The sequence below is a fragment of the Perognathus longimembris genome, chromosome 14 (genome assembly GCF_023159225.1).
Source record: "Perognathus longimembris pacificus isolate PPM17 chromosome 14, ASM2315922v1, whole genome shotgun sequence".
In the NCBI taxonomy this organism is placed as follows: Eukaryota; Metazoa; Chordata; class Mammalia; order Rodentia; family Heteromyidae; genus Perognathus; species Perognathus longimembris.
This window is the reverse complement of record NC_063174.1, coordinates 50,009,069-50,032,103: the sequence shown is the minus strand read 5'-3', so window position 1 is coordinate 50,032,103 and position 23,035 is coordinate 50,009,069.

The window sequence follows — 23,035 nt, the reverse complement described above, 5'->3', positions numbered from 1 at the left end:
CTTCAGATATTTCTTTCATGTATTCCTGTTTTGCAAAATCTTGTAATTTCTGAACTTATCCATTCTATATACTTTGTCAAAAATTATGCATTGCTCACTTGAAAATAAAAGATGCCATTTTAGTCTCCATTTCCTGGCTATAAAAGACCAGATCGGCAACCTATACCTATACATTTAAAACTAAGCTGCAAATTAAATATTAAAATGTCTCCACCTAGCTGAGATAATTCAAGCCTGTCAGTTTCAGTCTTTATTCAGTCATAGTATGGCAGAGCTAACTTCAGAATCAGCCAATACTCACTTTTAATGTTCTTTCCTTTTTAAGCTAGCAAAGTAAACTAACAATTTAGCCTAACCACCTCCATTACCTTCAGAGAATGGCTAATGTTCTACTAAAGGGGACTGCTCACAATCTCTCTGTCAGCATTTATTTCTTTAACCATTAATTTTACCCTCAGAATATGCTAGTTTTCTGTTAATGCTCCAGGCCAGCAGAAGCTCCATGGGAGAAAGAACCTCAAATAAGCAAGCTGCTGTATGTTGTTTGTGCACTTTCTCCTCCCATGGAGCCTAGCGAAAACACTGACCAGAGAGCCAGTTTATCTGGTAGGTGGTACCATTAAAAAGACCTAATGCAAATGGAAAACCCCACGTCACTGATGGCTACATCAGCCAGCCTTTAGGCCCATGGAAATTACTGAAAATTATCTAGGGCAGGGTCAGTGGATTTATTTTGATGAAAGTCAATTTTTAATATTCAGTTGGTCTACATGACCTTTAAAGTTCTTGTCAAACTTGAGATGGTGGGACCAATCTAAACTACTGTGTGGAATGAAAATATTATGGCTACATAGTCTGTCTCTTGCTTATTAGGAATCAGTGATATTGACTACAGGAAAAGAAAACAAAACCCAGAGTTTTGAAATGAACTGTCAATAGTTCACTCAGATACATTGTGTTTTCTTTTCTTTTTTTTTTTGGCCAGTCCTGGGCCTTGGTCTCAGGGCTTGGGCACTATCCCTGGCTTCCTTTTTGCTCAAGGCTAGCACTCTGCCACTTGAGCCACAGCGCCCCTTCTGGCCGTTTTCTGTATATGTGGTGCTGGGGAATCGAACCTAGGGCTTCATGTATGGGAGGCAAGCTCTCTTGCCACTAGGCCATATCCCCAGCCCCCTACATTGTGTTTTCTAACACAACCAACATGACAAACTTCTTCAATAACGCATACACTAAATTTTTCTTTCTTATATTATTTATTTGGAATAAATCAGTTTTCTTGACTAGGACTTTTTATATGACCAGTAAGTATATTCATTCCTAAATTTTGTCTATAATATGGAAGGCAATTACAAAAACACTCATTTGGAAGAACTGCAGTTCTGAATCATAGAACATAGAGGAGAGAAAATATAAAGTTTATCCTAAAAGAGTTGAGAAAGTATAGAGCAGAGGATAGGCCAACAAAAACAATTCTGGAAATCTAGAGGTGGTAAATAGCTTCTAGCAGACAGAAAAAAGCTAAGTCAATGAGATCATCCCAATCTAACTGTCCTTGGTCTTGAATGGATTGCTCTGAACAATTTGTATAATGAGTAAGTCAGTGCATTTTTAAATCACTATGGTTCTATTTCCAGCCACATTTTTAAACAGTTAAACTCTCTAAAACAGATACAGTCAGCAATGCATTATATGTAAATAGCTGTATCTGACTGAAATTATACATCAGGTGAGTAGCAAGATAACAAATCTATGGAAAGGTGAAATTAATACTTGAATTTAGAGCAGCCATCTGAGTTTCAAGCAGTGCTTGATGATACGGTTAGATGGGAGAAATGAGGGAAATACTTGTTCTTCTTTCCACATTCTGTCCACACTAGTCTTCTTGTATGCTTTCTTAAATCCTAAAAGCAAAGTAATGTAGTCAGTATCAAATAAGGATCAGAGGACAGGATACCAAAATCTGGTTTCACGTCCAGAATGTGAATTAATTTCCTCAAACATGAAGCACATTATTTTAAGTTGAACATAACATGATGAATGAAGAATGAAACCAGATCAGGCGATGTGCATTTATGACATTTATCGCTCAACTTTCAATCTCTTTTTAGAGTAATAACTGTTACAAAGAAATAATTGTCTCATTTTCCATAAAATTGAAGTAATTACCTCAGAAATCCTTAATTCTATTACTTTTGACTTTTATGATTAGAAAAAAGTGTGAAGATTGTGAATGCAATGAAGCCCAGATTTAAATCATAACTCTATTACTTATTAATAATATGACTTTGGACAAAACTGTGAGCCTTGGTCTGTCCTATATGAAGAGAATAATATGACCTACTAAATATTATATGGCACATGTCCACATATTTCACAAATGTGGATTGCCAACCAGGCAATCAACTAGGCAGTAAACAGGGAATGAGAACACAGTTAGATGAAATGAACATGGTTTTCTTCCCAGACAATCCTTCCCCAAATACATACAAAAACTGACTTCAAGGAGTCACGATGAATGATATCCTGGAAAAACACAATAGGAGATTTTTCAAAAAGTAAACTGATCCTTGAGATAAAGAGATGGTGAAAGAAAATGACATTGGAAATGGTAAAGTATGTTTAATCTAAATGATCTATTATAGTTTTGAGCTATTTTCATTGGCTTAGCAGCCACAATGAGAAAATATTGCATATGCATGTGTGCCATTCTGGCGGCTGCATTGCCTGATGTATATCTGTCACTTAGATATCATGTACATTTCCTAGGATAAATGATCAATTTCAATCCCTCACCCTTGTCCAATGGTGAACTGAATGCATCTAAGATATTAGTTTTCTGATATGAACATACACTATCACTCTGTGACAAAGCTCCTGTGTTCAACCATGATATTTTACACTCTATATTGAAGCAGAAATGAAACTGGAATAAGTCTCCACTGAATTTAAGTTCCACCAGTAACATTGCCAACAAAGAAACACTCACCTAACCCATGTGTTGAGTCCATATCCTTGACAATCCATGCTGATGATGAGGCAATTTCAGTGACACCAGAGAGAGAGCAGCTTAAAATATATATTATAAGTATTGCTTCTTTAATATCCCCAAATTTTAAAGAACCAAGCACCCACTACTGTAGGTCTATAAACACACATGGGTCCAAATTTCTGACACTTTTTTAAACTTCTGTTCCTTTCCTTCTCCAATCCTATGCTTTTCTGTAAGTCCAATCCTCTCAGAGGCATAAGACAATGTTTCCTCATTTGCCTAGGCAGAGCACCTTATCCATCACTAATGCATACCAAGCTTTTGCTTTCTACATTTGTACTGTTCATAACAATATGCAGGAGTATATATTCTTTGTGGGACTATTTAGAGTAAATAAAATCTCTAGACCTGTAGAGTTGAAATCACCTACCAAGGGTTGGGCAGCCAATACTGACCGGGCTGGAATTCAAACCTGTGTCTCCTGAAATAAAGCTCTCCATTTGATCTTCTTTATCTGGTCATCCTTTTTTGTGCGCTTCACCCAGGCTTTAGATTTCTTGAAAGAAATTTGAATATACCCCAAAGTTCTGTGAAAATATTTCTTTCCCCACAATGTAAAATGAGCCTTAATTAAGGCAGAACTGCACTGAAAAAAATATTTTCCAATTATGTTGATATAATTGTTTCCACAGCAGGATGTCTCCTGGTATCAGCTTTAGCAGGCAGTGGAGACGTGGTAATATTGGGCTATTACCACTGCAGGCCTGCACTTAAATTAGACATGGCATTTGGAGAGCAAGATCTACTTCAACATTCTTAAACAAATATAGATGAAAACTTTTGTCTCTATTTAGGCTTCCCACAGAGCTTCATTAATTCATTGCTGTCTGGCTCTTTTGGTCCCCCCTGGAAGGCCACTGCTGTAATGATGAGATACAAACCCAACTGAATATTCAACTTCACAACCTGGCAAGATGCCTGGAGCCATTCAGTGACAGTTCCCTATTGAAGTTCCTATGTAACTTTTGACACTTACCAAATGTAAGGACTGTCTATCTGATCATTGCTTCCAAGAGCAGCAAGAGACAAAGCAGAGATTTTAAGGGAGATAGAGCTTTTTCTGGGGTGCAATGTAAGGTCAGGGAGCTACACTTAAGTTTTGCCAAACCTATTAATGAGGGGAAATATTGCAGCTCTCTTTAAAGTCTTTATTCTGAATTATAATATGAGGTTAGACTTTCATCTGACATACCATATTTTCTCTTTGTATTCATTTTTATTGAAACCTTGATGATATCCATGTCAAAAAAGATTAATTTAATATACCCTACTGGTGTGTCAGAGTGTGTGTATGTGTGTGTGTGTGTGTGTGTGTGTGTGTGTGTATGATGAATAAAAAGTAGTGAGTGTATTTGTAGAGCTTTATTGCTGGACCAGACACCATTATAAAGCTTACACTTATATTATTATTTTGATCATCTTTTGAGATAAGTTATTCCTGAGGCTCAGAGAGGTTAAGGATTTATCACAGCATCAAACAAGTAAACATTGCTTGTATGTTGTATTTATCACAAGGAAAGAAATGGACTTATTAGTAATCTCCCATTAACTTGTAAGAAGGGTAGATCATCCTAATAAAGAGAATGATTGACTTATTGTATCAAGGGAATTGGACATTAGAATTATAGTGGAAAAGGACTGTCATGGATACAGAATCTGCAGGCAACATGAAAGTAAACTGTAGAAAGACCCAGGGAAATGATTGAGCCATAGTTCTGTGGCACAGGGCATAGTGAGGGAAAAGACAGAGAATACTCCTGATGAGTGAAGGACAAACAACATATGGAAAATCCAGAAATGACAAATGGAACTTTCATTCATTTGTGCAGTGTAAGGCTTACTATAAGACTTCCTGCTGCTTTTTAAGAAAAGTATTCAGTAAAGTACACATGTCACTAAATACTGAGTACAAAGTTTTGCTTTTGACGGCTGGAGGGGACTGTGGATTCTCCTACATTTTTTGGAAGCTTAGAATAGAACACAGGAATCACTTGTTCCAGTGAGAACAACACAGACAGGATATGAGTTACATGCATCTGAACTTTATAAAGCCAATTTTGTAGGACTGGAAAACTTATCAATATGGTTCACAGAAGGCTTCCAAATTCCAAACTAATGTAATGGGTCTTTAAATGACTGCAATATACCATTCTTATCTAACCAACTTCATAAGCCAGAGAGATGATACTATTTTTTTCTTCTACATCCAAGCCAAAGGTCTTGGGGTTCACTCATCAAAGACCCAGAGACTTCCTCTAGATCCTAAACTAACAAAAGAAAGGTCCCTTTCTTACTCATTGTACTAACTCATGTTGGCCTCAGACCCCAATGTTTCTCTGCTAAGGATCACAATTCTTCTTGAGACTCTCACCGATCCACATCAACACACCTCTTAGTATATTCAGCAAAAACTATGCATGCTGAGAGTAGAGAAGGAAACAATAAGGCTCTGGTAATTGATGAGACATGAAGAATGAAGGAAATAACAGAGGAGAAAGAGAGATGGGAGGATGGGAAAAGAAAGAAGAGTTGCTTGGAATTTCAGATTGAAAAGGGATCTAGGATCATGCTAAAAAGGTGAAAAAAGTTTACTAGTTTACACTAATTCTTGAGCCACGGAGCCTTCAAGGAGGGTATATCTGAAATTTTTTAAATTTATTTTATTTATTGAACACAAATTTTTTGACAAGGTGTTGTGCAAAAAGGGTACAGTTACATAGTAGGGCAGTGTGTACATTTCTTGTGATATCTTACACCCTGTTTTTCTTTCCCTTCCCTTATATCTGACATTTTAAGATTTAAAATGAGATCACTAATATTGGTTGAAGGATAATTGTCTACCGGAGTGACCCTATTTCAGTATCTATTAGCAAACACTAAGGAATATATTTATTTAAAACTGAAAATCAAGGATATGAAAGGAAGAAGCAAATTCTGCATGTTTAGGTTCCCCATGCGACTCATCATCCCACCCCAATGTGATACCTTGAGAAACAGTAGCCTAATTATAACAATTAAGCCAATGAACAACTCTGAATCAAAAGAAAAAAAGTTCAAAATCAAAGAACTAAATAAGGACATCACAGGAAATTAGCATGGCCAAGAAGCATATGAAAAGAACACTACACCACATGTCTCTAAGGAAATGAAAACCAAAAAAAAAAACAATGAGATACCAATACATACTTATTAGTACACCAAATCTGACATTATATAACTCATCACCCTGTGATTTTCCACCAAATTTCTGTCTTCTTACTCTGGGAGAACATCTCCTTTTCCTGAATGAGACAGGTGAAGATGGCTGACTTGGAATCATAGTTAGTGGTTATTAATGGCTAAGAGTAGAAGGCATGGGAGAAAGGAGTAGTGATTTTCTACTACATAAGTGAGTAGGTGGAGGGTTCCATTTATTCATTAAATGCAAAGTAGGGAAAGATTATTTGTGAAATGGACATGTTTGTGTTTCATGAAATCACAATACAGTTGGCATGGTGCTTCCCCAACTACCTTCTAAATCAGAATCACTTCTTTGATTCTACTATTTTAATTATCTCAGGGAATCAACTGGAAAAGCAGAGGAAAATCTTATTTCAGTGTCCTTACTTATAAAGGCTAATTTCTGCATATAAATATGAGCATTTTCTTGGATATTTCCAACTATTGTAGCAAATCACTAGATATCAGATTGATTTAACCAACAGTCACTTGTTCATCACAATTCTGAAGGCTAAAAAGTCTAGGATGGATTTGCTGGTATCCACTGTATATGCTGAGAGCTGCGTCATTCCTTGCAGATGACAGCTTTACACATTGTGTCCTTACCTGGCTGAGAGCAGAGAGAGAAGAACCTTTTCTAATAAGGCCCTAATCTCATCATGAAGAAGACACTTTGTAATTTCACTATTTCATAGAATCTTTTTCTCAAAATGGGTTTTAATATGTAAGCAATTGCAGGAAGATAACATAAAAACTATAGCAATAATATGAGATACACATGTGCACCATTTTCGGTTTGGGCACTGGTATTTGGTCACCTTTGTCAAGTACTCTGCACTCTATGAATCAACGGATTTCCCACTTGTAGAATTAGAATGCCAGGATCGATTCCATTTTCACAGGGCTATGTGTTAGTCAATGTTTGTGAACTAAAAAGTATCACATAAATTATATCCTTCTCATCACCAATGCAGTAATACATTTCTTTTTATCTTCAAACTAAAGTATTTCCAAAGTCAAATAATGAATGATATCATTCATGTATCAAAATGATATGACAAATATCACATGCATTCTATAAGTGAGTTATGGCTTGAGGAGGCCAATATTCCAATTGAAGTGTATATGCGTATGAGTGTGTGTAGGTGTACATATGTATTTTTAAATACTGTGAAACTTATAAAGTCATTCTGAGTTTGTTACTTCTGTGATTGCATTGGACTATTCCCCTACTGTAGAATACAATGATGTTAGTAATATTGAATCAAAAACAAAGAAAATATAACCACTGTTCCTTTTGCTAACATCATAAATATAATTATCCAAAAGGTAATTTTTACTGAAATCCATGCTTTGTTGTTAGTGTAAAATTCATGTATTTATTGTTCTCTTAGGAACTACCGTATGTTTCTTCAGTTTCATCTTTCATAGAACTAAGGATTGGACTCATGAGCCTCTTGCATAACTCCATAATTTGAGCTGTTCCCTTAGACTAATTCTTACATCCTATTATCCTTTCCAAAGAAATAACCATCACCATAACAAAACACGGCCAATATACTTCTTATATATCAATGTTATTTATTTATTTATTTATTTTTGCCAGTCCTGGGGCTTGGACTCAGGGCCTGAGCACTGTCCCTGGCTTCTTTTTGCTCAAGGCTAGCACTCTGCCACTTGAGCCACAGCGCCACTTTTGGCCATTTTCTGTATATGTGGTGCTGGGGAATTGAACCCAGGGCCTCATGTATACGAGGCAAGCACTCTTGCCACTAGGCCATATCCCCAGCCCCTATCAATGTTATTTTGATAAATCACTAAGTTGTTCCTAATTCACATAAAACCAGTTTTGTAGCCCAGCTTCTAAATAGACTATACTGATTTAGACTGCCTGCTTCTCCTCTTTCGTAAGTCCATTGGCTGTTTTCACCAGTGCCAACTCTCCCTCCTGCGTAGTTAGTTGAAAACAAAAGTAAATTTAGAGATGCTAGATTTGTACTATTTATCTACCAAAGTAAACGTTGAATGAAATGCACTTGCACAAGCAATAGTGGCTTTTCCCTTTTGCAGCATAGGATGTGGTCAGTCATCTGGCAATTCTGCACTGGCACACTATGAACTATTTATTTGTTAAGTCCAGTATTCTGGACTGAAAAACTTGAGTATTTTTTTTTATTTTAACAGGAAACTACTAAATTTACAGACCCTAATGTTTATTTCATAATCAAATTTGTACTGTTGTATTGATAAATATTTCACAGCACTGTAATCAGTAGTTATTGCTTTGTACATTTTATTTAAATGATATTTTTATTATTCCCCTTCAAGTATACTGTGGTCCACTGGGGAGGGAAAAGAAGGACAACAATATTTCCAATCCAAGATGACATGTAACTCAATTTCAATTTGGAGCAAACTTAAGTGGCAAAGAATGAAAGCAACAAAGCCAATCTTTTCTTTTCTTAATTATTTTTTTTCTTTTTTCTGATGTCTATATAGATTGTGGTTTAAGAAAGTTTCTATTCAGGGCTGGGGATATGGCCTAGTGGCAAGCGAGCTTGCCTCGTATACATGAGGCCCTGGGTTTGATTCCCCAGCACCACATACACAGAAAATGCCCAAAAGTGGCGCTGTGGCTAAAGTGGTAGAGTGCTAGCCTTGAGCGGGAAGAAGCCAGGGACAGTGCTCAGGCCCTGAGTCCAAGCCCCAGGACTGGCAAAAAAAAGAAAGTTTCTATTCAAAAAAGAAAGCATTTGGAAAACTGGAAAACTATGAAACTTCAAAAAAAAGTTCAAGCTGAAAGACTGCTGCAATGTCATAGATTCAAAATAATTTTCAGAGAGAAATACAGACAAATTATGTAAATTGTGGTGTTTCTGTAGATGGACTTGCCTTAGTTAATTCAGTGGGGGGAAGATAGTGCCAATGTAGAAAAAACATTATCAAACAAAGTATTATTTGTGGAATAGGGAAAGAAGCTATTTGGCTAAATAAATTAATATAAAAATCTATGGGTGACGAGGACACTCAGGTTATAGTTATAAATGTGACTGAGTTTATACAGAGAAATATATCTTACACTAAAATAAAAAAATTGCTTTTACTGCCTGTAGACTTAATTCAACAATGTAGTTTCCAATTTTTTATTTATTAGAATACCGTTGAATGTCAAAGAATTTCTCAGAAATTTACAATAAAGTTAATATGGTAATTCACTGTCAGTATTATAATATAGTGCTTTATTTAGTGCATGACTAAAACAGTAAATCATACATTGACACTCTAAAACACTATAAACAGGACATCATCTCAGTAGTATATATAAACAAATGAATAAAAGGTGTGATATGTACAAAAGCGTCTGACAAAACATACAACTGATCAGAATGATAAATCTAATGGAAACGTGAAATTAATATAAAATAATGGAAAATAGTTTCCTGATTCACTCAGGTTAATTTGATTTCTTAAATTCACATTTGTAAGCTCTACTTCTACTTGCAATAGAATCCTCAAGTGGGAATTTATTTATTTTTATTTTTTTTATTTTTTTGCCAGTCCTGGAGCTTGGACTCAGGGCCTGAGCACTGTCCCTGGCTTATTTTTGCTCAAGGCTAGCACTCTGCCACTTGAGTCACAGCGCCACTTCTGGCCATTTTCTGTATATGTGGTGCTGGGGAATCGAACCCAGGGCTTCAAGTATACGAGGCAAGCGCTCTTGCCACTAGGCCATATCCCTAGCCCTCTCAAGTGGGAATTTTTACATCCCCTTTGCAGGAATTCTAGACATCACTATTACTAAACAGGTAGTAAACAGTTTTAAAACAAGATAAATTCTAGTCTCCTCTGGAAGAAAAACCCTATTCTGTCACCTAGTCGAACATATACACATTGGATATGGTAGTTTTTACTCTCTCATCAATGTGTTGTATGCAAATATGGATTTAAACTTGAGAAAAACACCTTGCACCATTTATAATAGCCCTGTCTCTAGTCCACAGGTCAGAAATAACTGGCGCCATCAATAAGCTCTCAGGACTGAAATGGCTGTCAGGAACTAAACCACCCATTTGGGTCTTGATGTCATAACTCTCCTTAGTTCCATTTGTCATAGACCTAGTTATACTCAAGTTTTCTGACTGCGATTCAAGGCCTCTGTACTGACTTCTTATAATAAATCATCTTTTTCATGGGCTAGTTGGAGTAGACCTTGACCATGCTCCAGAAATTTTAAGTCAATCTCTTTGGCCCTTTATACATAGTCATTCACCTAGCAGACAGCGATGTCAGCTGTGTGCTTAGGCCACCACATAGTGCACAAATTTAGCTCTACAATTGGATTCTAGCCATTGAATTCTCCCCAGAGATGATAGGAGGGAATACATAAATACAAATGACTTATTTAGTAGGAGTATCTTACACATTTGACTAGGCAGTTTTCTGGCTTAAAGGGTTCTGTTTCTTGTTAACAGCTCTCCACTTCTTATTGTAGCCGAATAGGTATTGGTGGCCAGCTATATCCTCAAATATGTAGAGATGTTTAGCCAGCGTATTAAATTTAGAAGATGTTGACATTATAAAGACCCAAAGTCATAGCATTTCCAATTGCCATGACTATATTTTATGATCCCTGACAATTCAACATGGTCATTATATTAACTGCCTAGGTGTCAATAGGACAGTTCAAATACAAAGGATATGCTTTCCTTCAATAATTAGAAACAAGATTGAGAAAGATTTACTAAGTTTAAATGTGCCCACACCAAAAATTTTATTAAAAAGCTAATAATAAAGAAAATTGAGATAAATGTACAATCACCATCATAATTAATCTTAAAACTCATTCATAATTGACAAAACATGTACAAAAGCACACATGTAGAAGAAAACACATTAGAAAAACACTGTCAATAGACAAACACTGTCAAACAACTTGAACATTTTGAGTTTCATGAAATGTTAAATCCAGGAGCTGAAGATGGTAAATCTTTTCACTAGTAATACATGTAATCGTGACCAGTTACATTATATTCATATTCACACACAAAAAAATCTAAGACTTCCTCAAGCAGATAATGCATTATCTACAACAAAACCATATCATTTTCACATTCAAAGTCCATTGAATTTTACTACACCCAGTAACAAAGCAAAGCCATCATTCTCAACATCTGCATTCACTGCTAGCATAGACTTCCAAAACAATGCAATACACAAGAAAAATGAAGAAAGCACAAATTAGAGTAGAGAGGGAAAAATGAAACTGTCTATGAGAAATCAGCAAGGAACTGAAGGAATTCATGCTGAGGAATTTCTAAAACAGAAATAGAAACAATGGGCATAAGAAAAAAATATATCTAACAATATAAAACATAGATGACTATATCTGATAAGCATGAATGACCTCTACTTTTGTAATACACAATACATACACGGACATTAAAGAAAACCAAAAATATGAAAAGATATAGAGTGCTTTTGAATTAAAACCTTAATATTGAAACTTTAATTCTCCTCAACTTGATCTATAAAAACTGGTTTAAAAAATGAGAAATAGTTTCTCTACTGGACATAAAATATTTCCCAGCATTTTGGGGAAGAGTTGTGATTGCACTGAAGCACAAAAAGTTGATTTCAATGTCTAGGGTGATACGATTTATCAACCAGAAACCAGAAAATTATTTTCACAGAATGAAGATTTCCTGTATCTCTCTTAGGAAAACTGGTCTCCGTTAAATAGATCTAGAGTATAAATCTTTAGGTCTAGGAGATATTCAAATTGAGGCTATTTTTCCAGTTCAAGCTTAATTTCTTATTTAAATAAAAAATAAGTCTAAATTCTTCAGGTCATTGGCATGAGACCATCAGATGCAAAGCTCAGATCACTAAAGTTCCTTTCTAGTCCTCTTTCTCCCTCACTAAATAAAGGTGCATGTAAAGTTCCCATTTAGAGAAACATAGAATCTTTAAAATCTCATGGTCCATATTCTTTGAGAGTACTTTTAATTTTTCAAAAGAAAGGGTTGACTTTTTAAATTATTTATTTATTGTCAAAGTGATGTACAGAGGGGTTACAGTTTCATACGAAAGGCAGCGGGTTCATTTCTTGTACAATTTGTTACCTCCTCCCTCATTTCCCCCCTTCCACCTTCTCCTCCCCCTACCCCATGAGTTGTTCAGTTAGTTTACACCAAATGGTTTTGTAAGTATTGTGTTTAGAGTTGTGTGTCTTTTTATCTTTTGTCTCTCGATTTTGGTATTCCTTTTCCCTTCCCTAGTTCTAATACAAGTATATGCAGTATCCAGGGTACTCAGATGTGATACAATGATAGTGCTGACACAACCACAGGAAGGGGATACAAGAGAAACAACAACAACAAAAAAGTTATGGTTTCACATGGCATGTTGAAAATCTCGTTTCCATAACATGGAGTTCATTTCACTTAGCATCATCTTATGTGTTCATAAGGCCATAGCTATTGGGCTCTTGTGATCTTCTGCCATATACACAATGGAATTTTATGCCTCTATCAGAAAGAATGACATTACCCCAATCATAAGGAAATGGAAGGACTTGGAAAAAATTATACTAAGTGAAGTGAGCCAGACCCAAAGAAACATGGACTCTATGGTTTCCCTCATAGGGAATAATTAGTACAGGTTTAGGCTAGTCATAGCAGAAGATCACAAGAATTAACTTTTAAAGTTTTATATTCATATCAGGGAACACAATTCAGCAATTGAATCGACTGACACTTCAAAGGGAAGCTTCTTGAAACAACAAACATTTTTTGTTATCTCTCATGGTTCTCTGGTTTCAGTGTGCTCAATCGGATAGCTCCATGGGTCTCTGGGAGGCTGAAACAGCTGGATGTGTTTTATTCTCCATGAGTTTCCAAAACTTCAAGTCTCCACCTCACCACTACATGTGGTTTCTTCATTAAAGTAGCCACATTTAATGCTATGACTCAGACTGTTAGGAAGCAATTTGTTACAGGATTCTTTTTTTTTTTATCATTTCTGTTCATCTTATAAGGAGAGATATTATTTCATCTCCTTTTTGATAATTTTCTTTTTAAAAAGTAACAGTTCAGTTTGTATAGAGTTCATTTAAGCACGAATGTAGTTGTAGAACTCAGGATCATCCCAGATGAATATGGCTCATGATGTCTTTCTAGACTTCACTACAGGTTTCTGTTTAGCACCAGAGGCAGAGTTAACGTTAAAGAAATTTGACTGGCTGCAATGATAGCTACATAATAATATCTGATTTAGACAGCTTTCAGGAACCAGTTGACTGGCAACTTGGCTGTTTTGATTGGCTAAGTTTCAGTAGCTCGATTAGAAAAACAACCTTCTTCTTAGATTTCAATTTGCTCACAACACAAGCAAGCAGACTGCGTACTATATGTAGAAGCTACTTTAAGTAAAACTTATCCTTCAAGTATAAAGGAAGATTTCATCTAAATCTATTTCATTTCAACATTACAGAAAAGCTCAACACTTCGGAGATATTTGTAAACATAAAAACCATAGCTGTGATTATCCTTTAAAACTATTGTATAATTAATTGATATATGTTTAAAGTTCTGAAAATAGTACTAGGCACTGCACTTATACTGTTATTGGTTATCATCTTAAAGTCTTACCTTCTCACATTAAGAATTTCAATTTTTGCCTAAAGGACACTTTACATTCCTTTTTTTGCTTCATATCTCACTCTGTGTAGAGCAATCACAACAGGTTTTACTGTCAATTTCAAATGAGAATTGATTTCTATTCTATATTGAAATGTTGAACATTTCTGGTTTTTATGAATAAGATAGTCTCTGGTAACTCATCAACAGAAAATCTCCTATGTCTTGTTTGATAAATTTTACTCAAATAATATGAGAAAAAATATTTTCCCTATTTTGTACTTTGATTATTATAATTCATTGTCCTTGTAATCATTGAACCATATTTTTAGAACAATAGGTTTCTTTCACATCCTGATATTATAAGCCAAAATCATAATACACATTCCATATTCTGTTAAAAGTAAGTTCTATATTAATTCACAGGACTATTTCATAACTTTTTCAACTTTGAACTTATGAACACTATATGGAAGTATTACAAGCAGACTTATGCAATCATCATATTATAAAACTACTCAAAAATTACCTGCAACATACTAGACTTTCAGTAAATATATGTAACCAGGAGGTATGCCATTCTTCCTCTCCTATTAAGCATTTGCTATGACCGAATCATTAAATCAGAATAACATTCACAGACAAAATAACTTCCCAAACATCTTGCAAATATGTGACTGGTGACTGCTATAAACAGGCTGAGAAAAAGCACCTATCCTGCTACCCATTGTTGAAACAACCACAAGACCAGTCCATATTTTAAAAGGAGGAAACTAATAAAGATTGTGTGAGTGTGTGTGTGAGTGTGTGTGTGTGTGTGTGTGTGTGTGTGTGTGTGTGTGTATACCCCTGCCAATACTAAGGCTTGAACTCAGGAACTCATACTCATATTTTTCACTCACTGCTGGAGCTTTACTATTTGAGTCAAGGCTCTAGTCCAGCTACTTACTTGATAATTATTTTAATCACAAGGATTTGTCTGCTGAGGTTGACTTTGAACTTCAGTCTTTAGATCTTAGCTTCTTGAGTAGTTAGGTATAAACTACCAAATTCTATCAAAGAAATATTGCCTGTCTTTAATCTATTATACCCTATCTCCACAAATTATTTGTATTCCTCCCAGACCTACACAAACATCATTTTATTGTAACCAAAGCCACACTGAATTATGCAATCAGATCAAAACAGTAAAAACATATCCTTGAATACAGTTTAGATGGTGATGAAAATGCTCAGGAGTAGCACTGGGTTTTTTGTGGGTTTGTTTGCTTAACACAAAGACCTATAACTTGAAGACAAAAAGAAAAATCATGCCCTCTGTCCTCTCTAACTTAATGAAAAGCAACTACAGATTCTTCTAGCCAAAAAGAAGACATGAAAGTCACGTTGTAAATGTTCCATGACAAAATGTTCCATGACGACTCTGAAATAAAGAGACACACAAGCTACTAGTTCCTGGATCCAAACTTCCCAAGAAAGATTCTCCCTGTCTCTGAGTGAGGGAGACCTGATTCAGAGTTGTTTTCATATCAAAGACTGAAAACTCAAAGATCTTTTTAAAGATTTGTCCAAGGTAATGGTGTTTTACTTACATAATTCTTAGAAAAATGTGATACAAAACTTATTGTGGGTATCCTATGAAATTACTGATTTATCTCAGTACATCAAACCACACACACTAGGGTTCTATGTAGCAAAGGCCTGTGGAAGGGCATTGATAACAAGGTCTATACAAATATCATTATCAATTTTGTCTACAAGGCAACTTTCCTGAATGTTTCTGAGGTCTTCACAAAAGGACTCATAGGTGTCAGGCTGTAAAAAATGGGTTGAGGTTTGATCTTTATCCAGTTTCCTTCTGTTGACCTGTACTAATTACTTCAGACATATAGCTGTCATAATCACATAAACCAGTTCCTTCCAAAGCAAGTCTTGCTCTGTGAATGTATTTACATATGAATGGAGGTAGGTAAGCATGTACAAAGAAGTAAATGAAATTCTATTAGTCTACAAATACATATATAAAATTATATTTTATAGAATAGTTTATAATACACCATTATATTGCTATTTGTATTTCTATTCTTTGAAATTGCTGTCTAGTAGGGAAAATCTGTGTTTGGTCTATGAATTCATTAAGAAGGACAAATTCCACTATGTATCCACAAGCTGAACAACAGAAATGGAACAGAAGAAAAATAGTGAGTAAATTGGCATAAACACATATACACAGAAACACTCAGGAAAATTAGGAAGTAGTCACGACAATATCATAGCTGCATAAAACTGCTTTTGTTAGTTTGAGCCAATCTAGTCAAAAGCTTAACCTAATTAGGATGCAGATTTGTGTGACTGCAGAAATGTGCTGAAGGGGAGATTGAGTATTGCTAGAGCTTTGGGGCTTTTGCGTTAAGCTCCAGCTGGGCCCAACAGACACAGTCCAAAAGGTGACCTCCACAAAATTAAATGATTTCCATATGCTTGCTCATGTATAGTCTTCCAATTTAAGTTTTGTTATCTCCTTCCAAGCCCACTGTTATTACAGAATGCATAGAAGACACTAACCACTGGAAGCCATCAGATCTGAAATCCAATAATAGAAAATACATGACATCAAGGAGCTTCCTTTTCAGTTCATCTATAATGGAACCCTTTCCAACAATGAGATTGCTGGGTTGAATTTTAGATTAGAGAGCACTCATTTTGTACTGGGTTTGGTAAACTGTTAAAAAAAAATCATACATTGGGAAAAAATGACATTTGATACAAGCTAAGAAAAAAAGTTACAGCATTTCTATAGAAATGCATTGTCTCCACAGTGATATGTTTTCTACTGTCTTCAGCATACTTAATGGCTCTCATCTAGAATTTCCTCAAACAAGAATTTATGTAATTAGACTTTTCTATCAATATTATTGATTAAATGACCAGGTAGATTTTTAATAGAGCCAGAGGAATATATGATTTAAAAAATTACAATGTCCAAGTTACTGAAAACTAGAACTTTCATATCTAATGCTTTTATGTCTAAATAACGATTCTAACTCTACCTTTAAGATATAATTATAATATATGTATTTTAGGGGGATATCACTATCATTTTGTCTTTCTTTTTTGTTCTTGGCAGTCCTGAGATTTGAACTCAGGGAATCTTACTTGCTCCATCCCTTGAGCTTTGCACTCTTTTGTTTTAGCTATATTGTAGGTAGGATCATGAAGCGTTTGCCAGTGTCTGGTCTGGGCCACAAACTTCCTTCCTATGTTTTCCTACGCTAGTTAGAGAACAGGTATGTCACCTTGTTTGGCTTGTTGTTGAGAAAGGGCTTTGTTATGTTTTCTACCAAACTGGACTCAAGAGGCAAATATACCAATCTCTATTGTCCAATTAGCTGGGATTACAGGGATATGCAAAAATATCTGGCCTAGAGTATATCTTTTTATAATATATTTACAATAACCTTGAGAACTAGACTCATCTCAGAAATTAGCAACCCAATAACCAAGGGGAAATATTTCTTATCACTCATTTTGTAAATAATTTTGAGGCATTCATTGATTAGTACACATTAGTTTATGTGTTATCTAGGGTTGCTTTCCCTCTAAATACATATCGTGACAGATATAAAAAGTAATCTGATTGTTTACAGAAGTATTACTTCATCAGATTTGTTTATCTATTTACACATGCATTGAACATTTAATGTAATTCAAGAATGGGTTCTACCATACATCTTTGATGATTAACAAGACAACTAAGTTACTCTAATGATCAAAGTGTTTATGGAGACACAGTCATAGGATTGTAAAAATTAGGTGCAGTCCCATGAATTCTAAGAGGAATTACTCCAATTTTACATGAGAGAAGACACAACAAGTGTTCAGGGAAGTGATCATATGCAGTCAGTGTCATAACATTGGAACGTGTATTCACAATAGTAAGTATGGTATTCTCACAGAAACTAATGTATGTACTCAGCCTATTAAGGGTAAAACTTTATGTTATATGGAGGATATGTTGAAGCCAAGACCTACAGTTGTCCCGCTAGCAGATATGAGCAAATGGGATCAGATAAGCATTTACCTAGAGTTCAGTTAATACTAAAGCATCTATTCAGGAGTTATAGGGAAATATTGAAATGTTTTTGTAAGAGGAGTAACATAATAACACTTATATTTCAGATTATCTAATGTCAAACATTTAAGAATTAAAAGAAATGGAGACAAGATAATGGTTCTGAAAACTGAAATGAAGGCAATTATTAGTAAGCATTATGTTAGTAGGAAGTTATAAAATCCAATATTTACTGACTTCAATTTATCTATGCATGCAGATTTTAAATCTTCCATTGGATTGCTTCATTTGCAAGCTATCATACACATCTGTATTCTTCCAGCTCAGGATCTTTCATGAAGGAAATTTTCTTATTTGCAATTGTCCTAATCAAACAAACTCAACTAGTATCTTTCTCTCACATGCTGTCCAAACCAAACCTCTCTTCACTGAACTAAACAGCGATAGGCAATCATCTTCCAATGGCTGAGTATGAAATGAGAAACGATGATGTATATTAAGTCTTAAAACTACATCAGGGTTTTATTTTTAGGCCTGTTTTGATTTGCTAGTTATTTGTTCAATGATCACATATTGTGTTACTTAGTACCAGGAACTCATTGGTAAGAAATGCAGTATTGGAGAATCTCTCTCTCCCCTCAAATCCCTTCATATAGTAAGTGAAAGAAAGCTTCAGCTGGCAATGAAGACATAGGGAAACTTGTTTATTTGTTTGAACACAGGAGAGGAAACTGGAGGGGTGTAGCAACTGTATGAAGGTCTCCTCAGATGTAAAATGAATCTGCTAGAGACTTGAGAAGGGTACATTTCACCTTAAAGCGGGCCATTGAACATCAACAATGTCAAAATGCACAAGTCGATGGAAGTAAGCCTGGCTTAAAGGAGAAAACACAGGATAAGAGTTGAAGTCTGACTAGCAAACCAAAGCCAAATCAAGAAAGACAGAGATACCATAGTAACAAACTTAAACTGCATATTAAGGGAAATGGCAATTGATTGAATAATTTGAATTAGTAAAGTGTCTTAATCAGCTTTGTACTTAAGAATAAACACTCTGGTTGCTCTGTGGAGACTGGTTAAGGTCCATTTGTGTCTCTTAATTCAACTAGTCACATGACATGAGCAAGATTTCAAAATGTCAGCTCAAAAAAGAGATGCATTCTTCAGAGTAGGCACCTCCATTTGGTCCTATAATAATACAATGAATGTCTGATAACCCCTCTCTACAAAGGAAATACTAGTATTTCCAAATTTATAGAATTGTTTCAGAAACAAGAAGGCAATATATATTAATGCCAAACATATAGGAATTGCTCAATACATTTTCAAAAACATTTGTAGGGTTATTATTACAATAAGTGCTTTCTCAGGAATATTCACATTCACTTGACTGCATGAAATGATACAGATGCTGAGTTTGTATGTGACATGGCAGACAGAGAATAATGGTCAACTAAACACAGTTAGAATTGAAAGAGAGATGCTCATCTGTCTCTGAGAGTGAGACAGGAACTTATTTAAAGAAATAGGAAGAACATTACACACTGTATCGTAAATGAATATAATCATTTTTTACAGTTGGCAAACTAGCAAAACTTTGGAATGAAAGGAAGCAGCTGTGTGACAGAGCCCTAGCTCTCTACAGGGAAAACTGAGGTGCCCAGTCAATCAAAAACAGTTATTGGTGTTCACCAAAGCATGATTCAGGTAAAGACCACAATGTGTGTTTTCACAGAATTAATTAAGAAACTAAACTATTATCTGGAGGCAAATTAAAATGAGGAAACTGTTCAATTAAAACTTCTACAGAAAAAACATTATCAGAAAGTAGCCTTATCTCACAATATCAAAGAAGAAATAAGGGATAAGAGAAAAACATAATATATATGCCCACAAGGACATGTTTGCATTGTTTTGTGATTTTCACAGATAAGAAAAGAACCTCTTGGTTTTATCAAAGAAACTGAAGATAGTACATTGTTAATTCCCTCAAAGTATCTAATAAATATTATGTATATATAAGAAGAGTCTTTGAAAACAGCATAAATCAAGTGCTTCCCCCCTACAAACTTCTTCCTCTCTTTCCTAACTCTTTTTTTGTTGTGTGTTTGTACTGTAATGCTTAGGTAACCACTCTACAATGAGTTATACCCCAACTCTCCCCGAATGTTTCCTGAACTCTTTATTTCGGTTTACAGCCAGTAAATACACCATACAGATATGTAATTAGATTTCCGTTTTGAAAAGACTTGCTCACTGCCCAAAATAGACACTAGCTGTTCTTATCTTTTAAAAAAGAGCTAATGTGTGTAGTGAGTCAGACCAAATTCTACAAATACAGCCACCAACATATCTGAATTTCCTGCTACCATCGTCAACATCATCATCGTCGTCATCGTCATCGTTTCATTATTTGCATCAATTATCCTTATTGTTTTAAATTGTTATAAAAGAGATTTTAATTCAGCAGTACAAGGCCTCTTGATCATGACAGCCTTTCGGTTATTCTCCCCTGTCTTTTCCAATCCTACAAATATTCTTTTTTTTTTTTTTTTTTGGCCAGTCCTGGGCCTTGGACTCAGGGCCTGAGCACTGTCCCTGGCTTCTTCCCGCTCAAGGCTAGCACTCTGCCACTTGAGCCACAGCGCCACTTCTGGCCGTTTTCTGTATATGTGGTGCTGGGGAATCGAACCTAGGGCCTCGTGTATCCGAGGCAGGCACTCTTGCCACTAGGCTATATCCCCAGCCCCCTACAAATATTCTTGAAAAAACAGATAATGGTAAACTTCATACATCAAATGCATTGATTGAATCTCCATTGTTGCAAAAAATGATGAAGGGAAGAAGTAGGAGAAGAAAGGCAATGAGACAGACTGAAATAAAAGGCAGGCTTAGCAGAACAATCAGTCTCTGGGATAGTGAAACTATAATCTTTCTTTAGAGAGGGGGAATGCCTGACTGGATTTTTGTGAAAGCTTGATTGAAGATGTATGAGAGCATGCATCCATGTAGCTTGTCTTTTGCCTATGCTTATTAAAGGACTTAATACAAACAACTGGAATTGAGACTTGGGGAGAAACATCTTAAATTCAGACATCCCAAAGGGACTCTCACTTGCCCTAATTAATGTCTGATTTGCTCATTCTCTCAGATCTTTTGTCTTACAAAAAATATGTCGTTGCTCCTTTCATATTATTCTTGACCCCTCCAAAAGAAACTCTTAAATTATTATTAATACCCATATGTTGTACTAACTCCCACATATTTCATCTAAGAGTCCTTTTGACTTTAGTTCTCTGTTTTCCCACTCTGATTGATGTTTCCTTCGGGGTCACATCAAAATTAAAATCAGAGGTGACTATCATTATCAAGTGGAGTGATCTAACTTAAGATTCCTCTCATCTTTTGAAAACAAACATCATAAGCTGAGTTCTTTGCAAAATAATTACCACTGTCCTCTTCTCTCAGGAAGCATACTCAGTTGCAAATATAAGTAAAGGAATAAGAAAAAAAAAATCTAAGAATCTAGCCTAACCTTGTTTGATGGTTGGCAGAGGGTTTGAAAAAGAACAAAAGAACCAAGACTTCTGGTTTCTAGAATGCTGTCTCAGTAGATACATATAACCTCCCAAGTACATAATGCAGATACGAAAAGAGAATTAAAAGCCATCGTGGCCATACTCCTTTCTCTGTATTCTGATTTCTGGACTGGGCAACGATCCACCAGAACCACTCTGTATCTGCAGAGAAGAGAGCTGGAAAGCTCTTAACTTTGACCTCCTGGGATTCCTACATCAAATGTGATTAAGCAGAAGGCAACAGCTGGCTTACAGATGTGCACAATTTGCCCACATTTAAATAGTCTAGGCAGAAGCAAAGACATCTTTGAATGTGTACCCAATGCCATGTAGTGAGTCATCAACCGTTAGTCTGTTTAGGTGATTCTGACAACTACACCTTCCCTGTACTTTAAGGCCAAGGGAAATAAATGAAAGAAATTTTAAATGTAGTAGTGTAAAGTGAAGGTTTGAGACAGAGTGAGTATATGCCATCAAATCAAAGGGTAATGGGTGTAATGGTCCCAGAATGTGGTCTCAGAGTTCAGTTTTGCAAACAGATACTTATAAAGGAGTAATCTCATTGAAGATGGGTGAGGCAAAACAGGCTGATATTTCTGAAAATTGCTGTAAACCAAGATTCGGACAACACCGGGCATAAAGTTACACACCTAGCAATCACCAGAGAATGAACACTCTTTTAATGTATGCACATATCTTAGTTAGTATTATCTTACAGTATACAATAAAAGGAAAAGCAGACCTCCAACATACATAATGCTTCCATTATGTATGTATATGTAATGTTTCCATTGTATGATCTAGACATGGAAAAGCTCAACTGACTATAAACTGAAAAAGAAATTTTACAAGCAGGCTACTGCTGTTTGGATGTACTTCAAGACTTGGGCTTAAGTTACCAGAAAGTGATACTTACATCTTTTAAAATTAATTAAAACAAAGCAATTTCCAAAGGGACTGAATGACTGCATCAAGGATAAGACTGGAATGCAACTTATTTCCAGCTTTACTGTGTGTGCTTTGCTTTGGTCTCTGGTCAGCAATCTACCAGCTGTATTGCCATATTTTGCAGAAGGCTTTGATTGATCTCACAGTTATCTCCCAGTGCTCCTGGTTGATTGACCATCTTTATTTTAATACTTCAGGCTTGGAGATAGCAACTCTAGTTATTGTTCATTATGAACTGCTTTAATTCGCTATCCTAATTTATATATAAGCTTGATAAAATTGTTAATTTGGAGAAAAATTGGTAAGAAAATGTATACATATATTTAATTTAATTTTTATATTAAAATTTAACTTTTAAAAATCTTATGCAGGAATTCTTGTAACTTTCAAAATAGTTGCATTAATATTCAAAAAAATTCTCATCTACAGTGTTCCCAGCCATACATAGCAATTACGAACAACAAAACAAAAAGCAACATCTAGTCTATAGGAGGGTATAAAAGTACATGCAAATAGTAGAGAAGAAAAACAC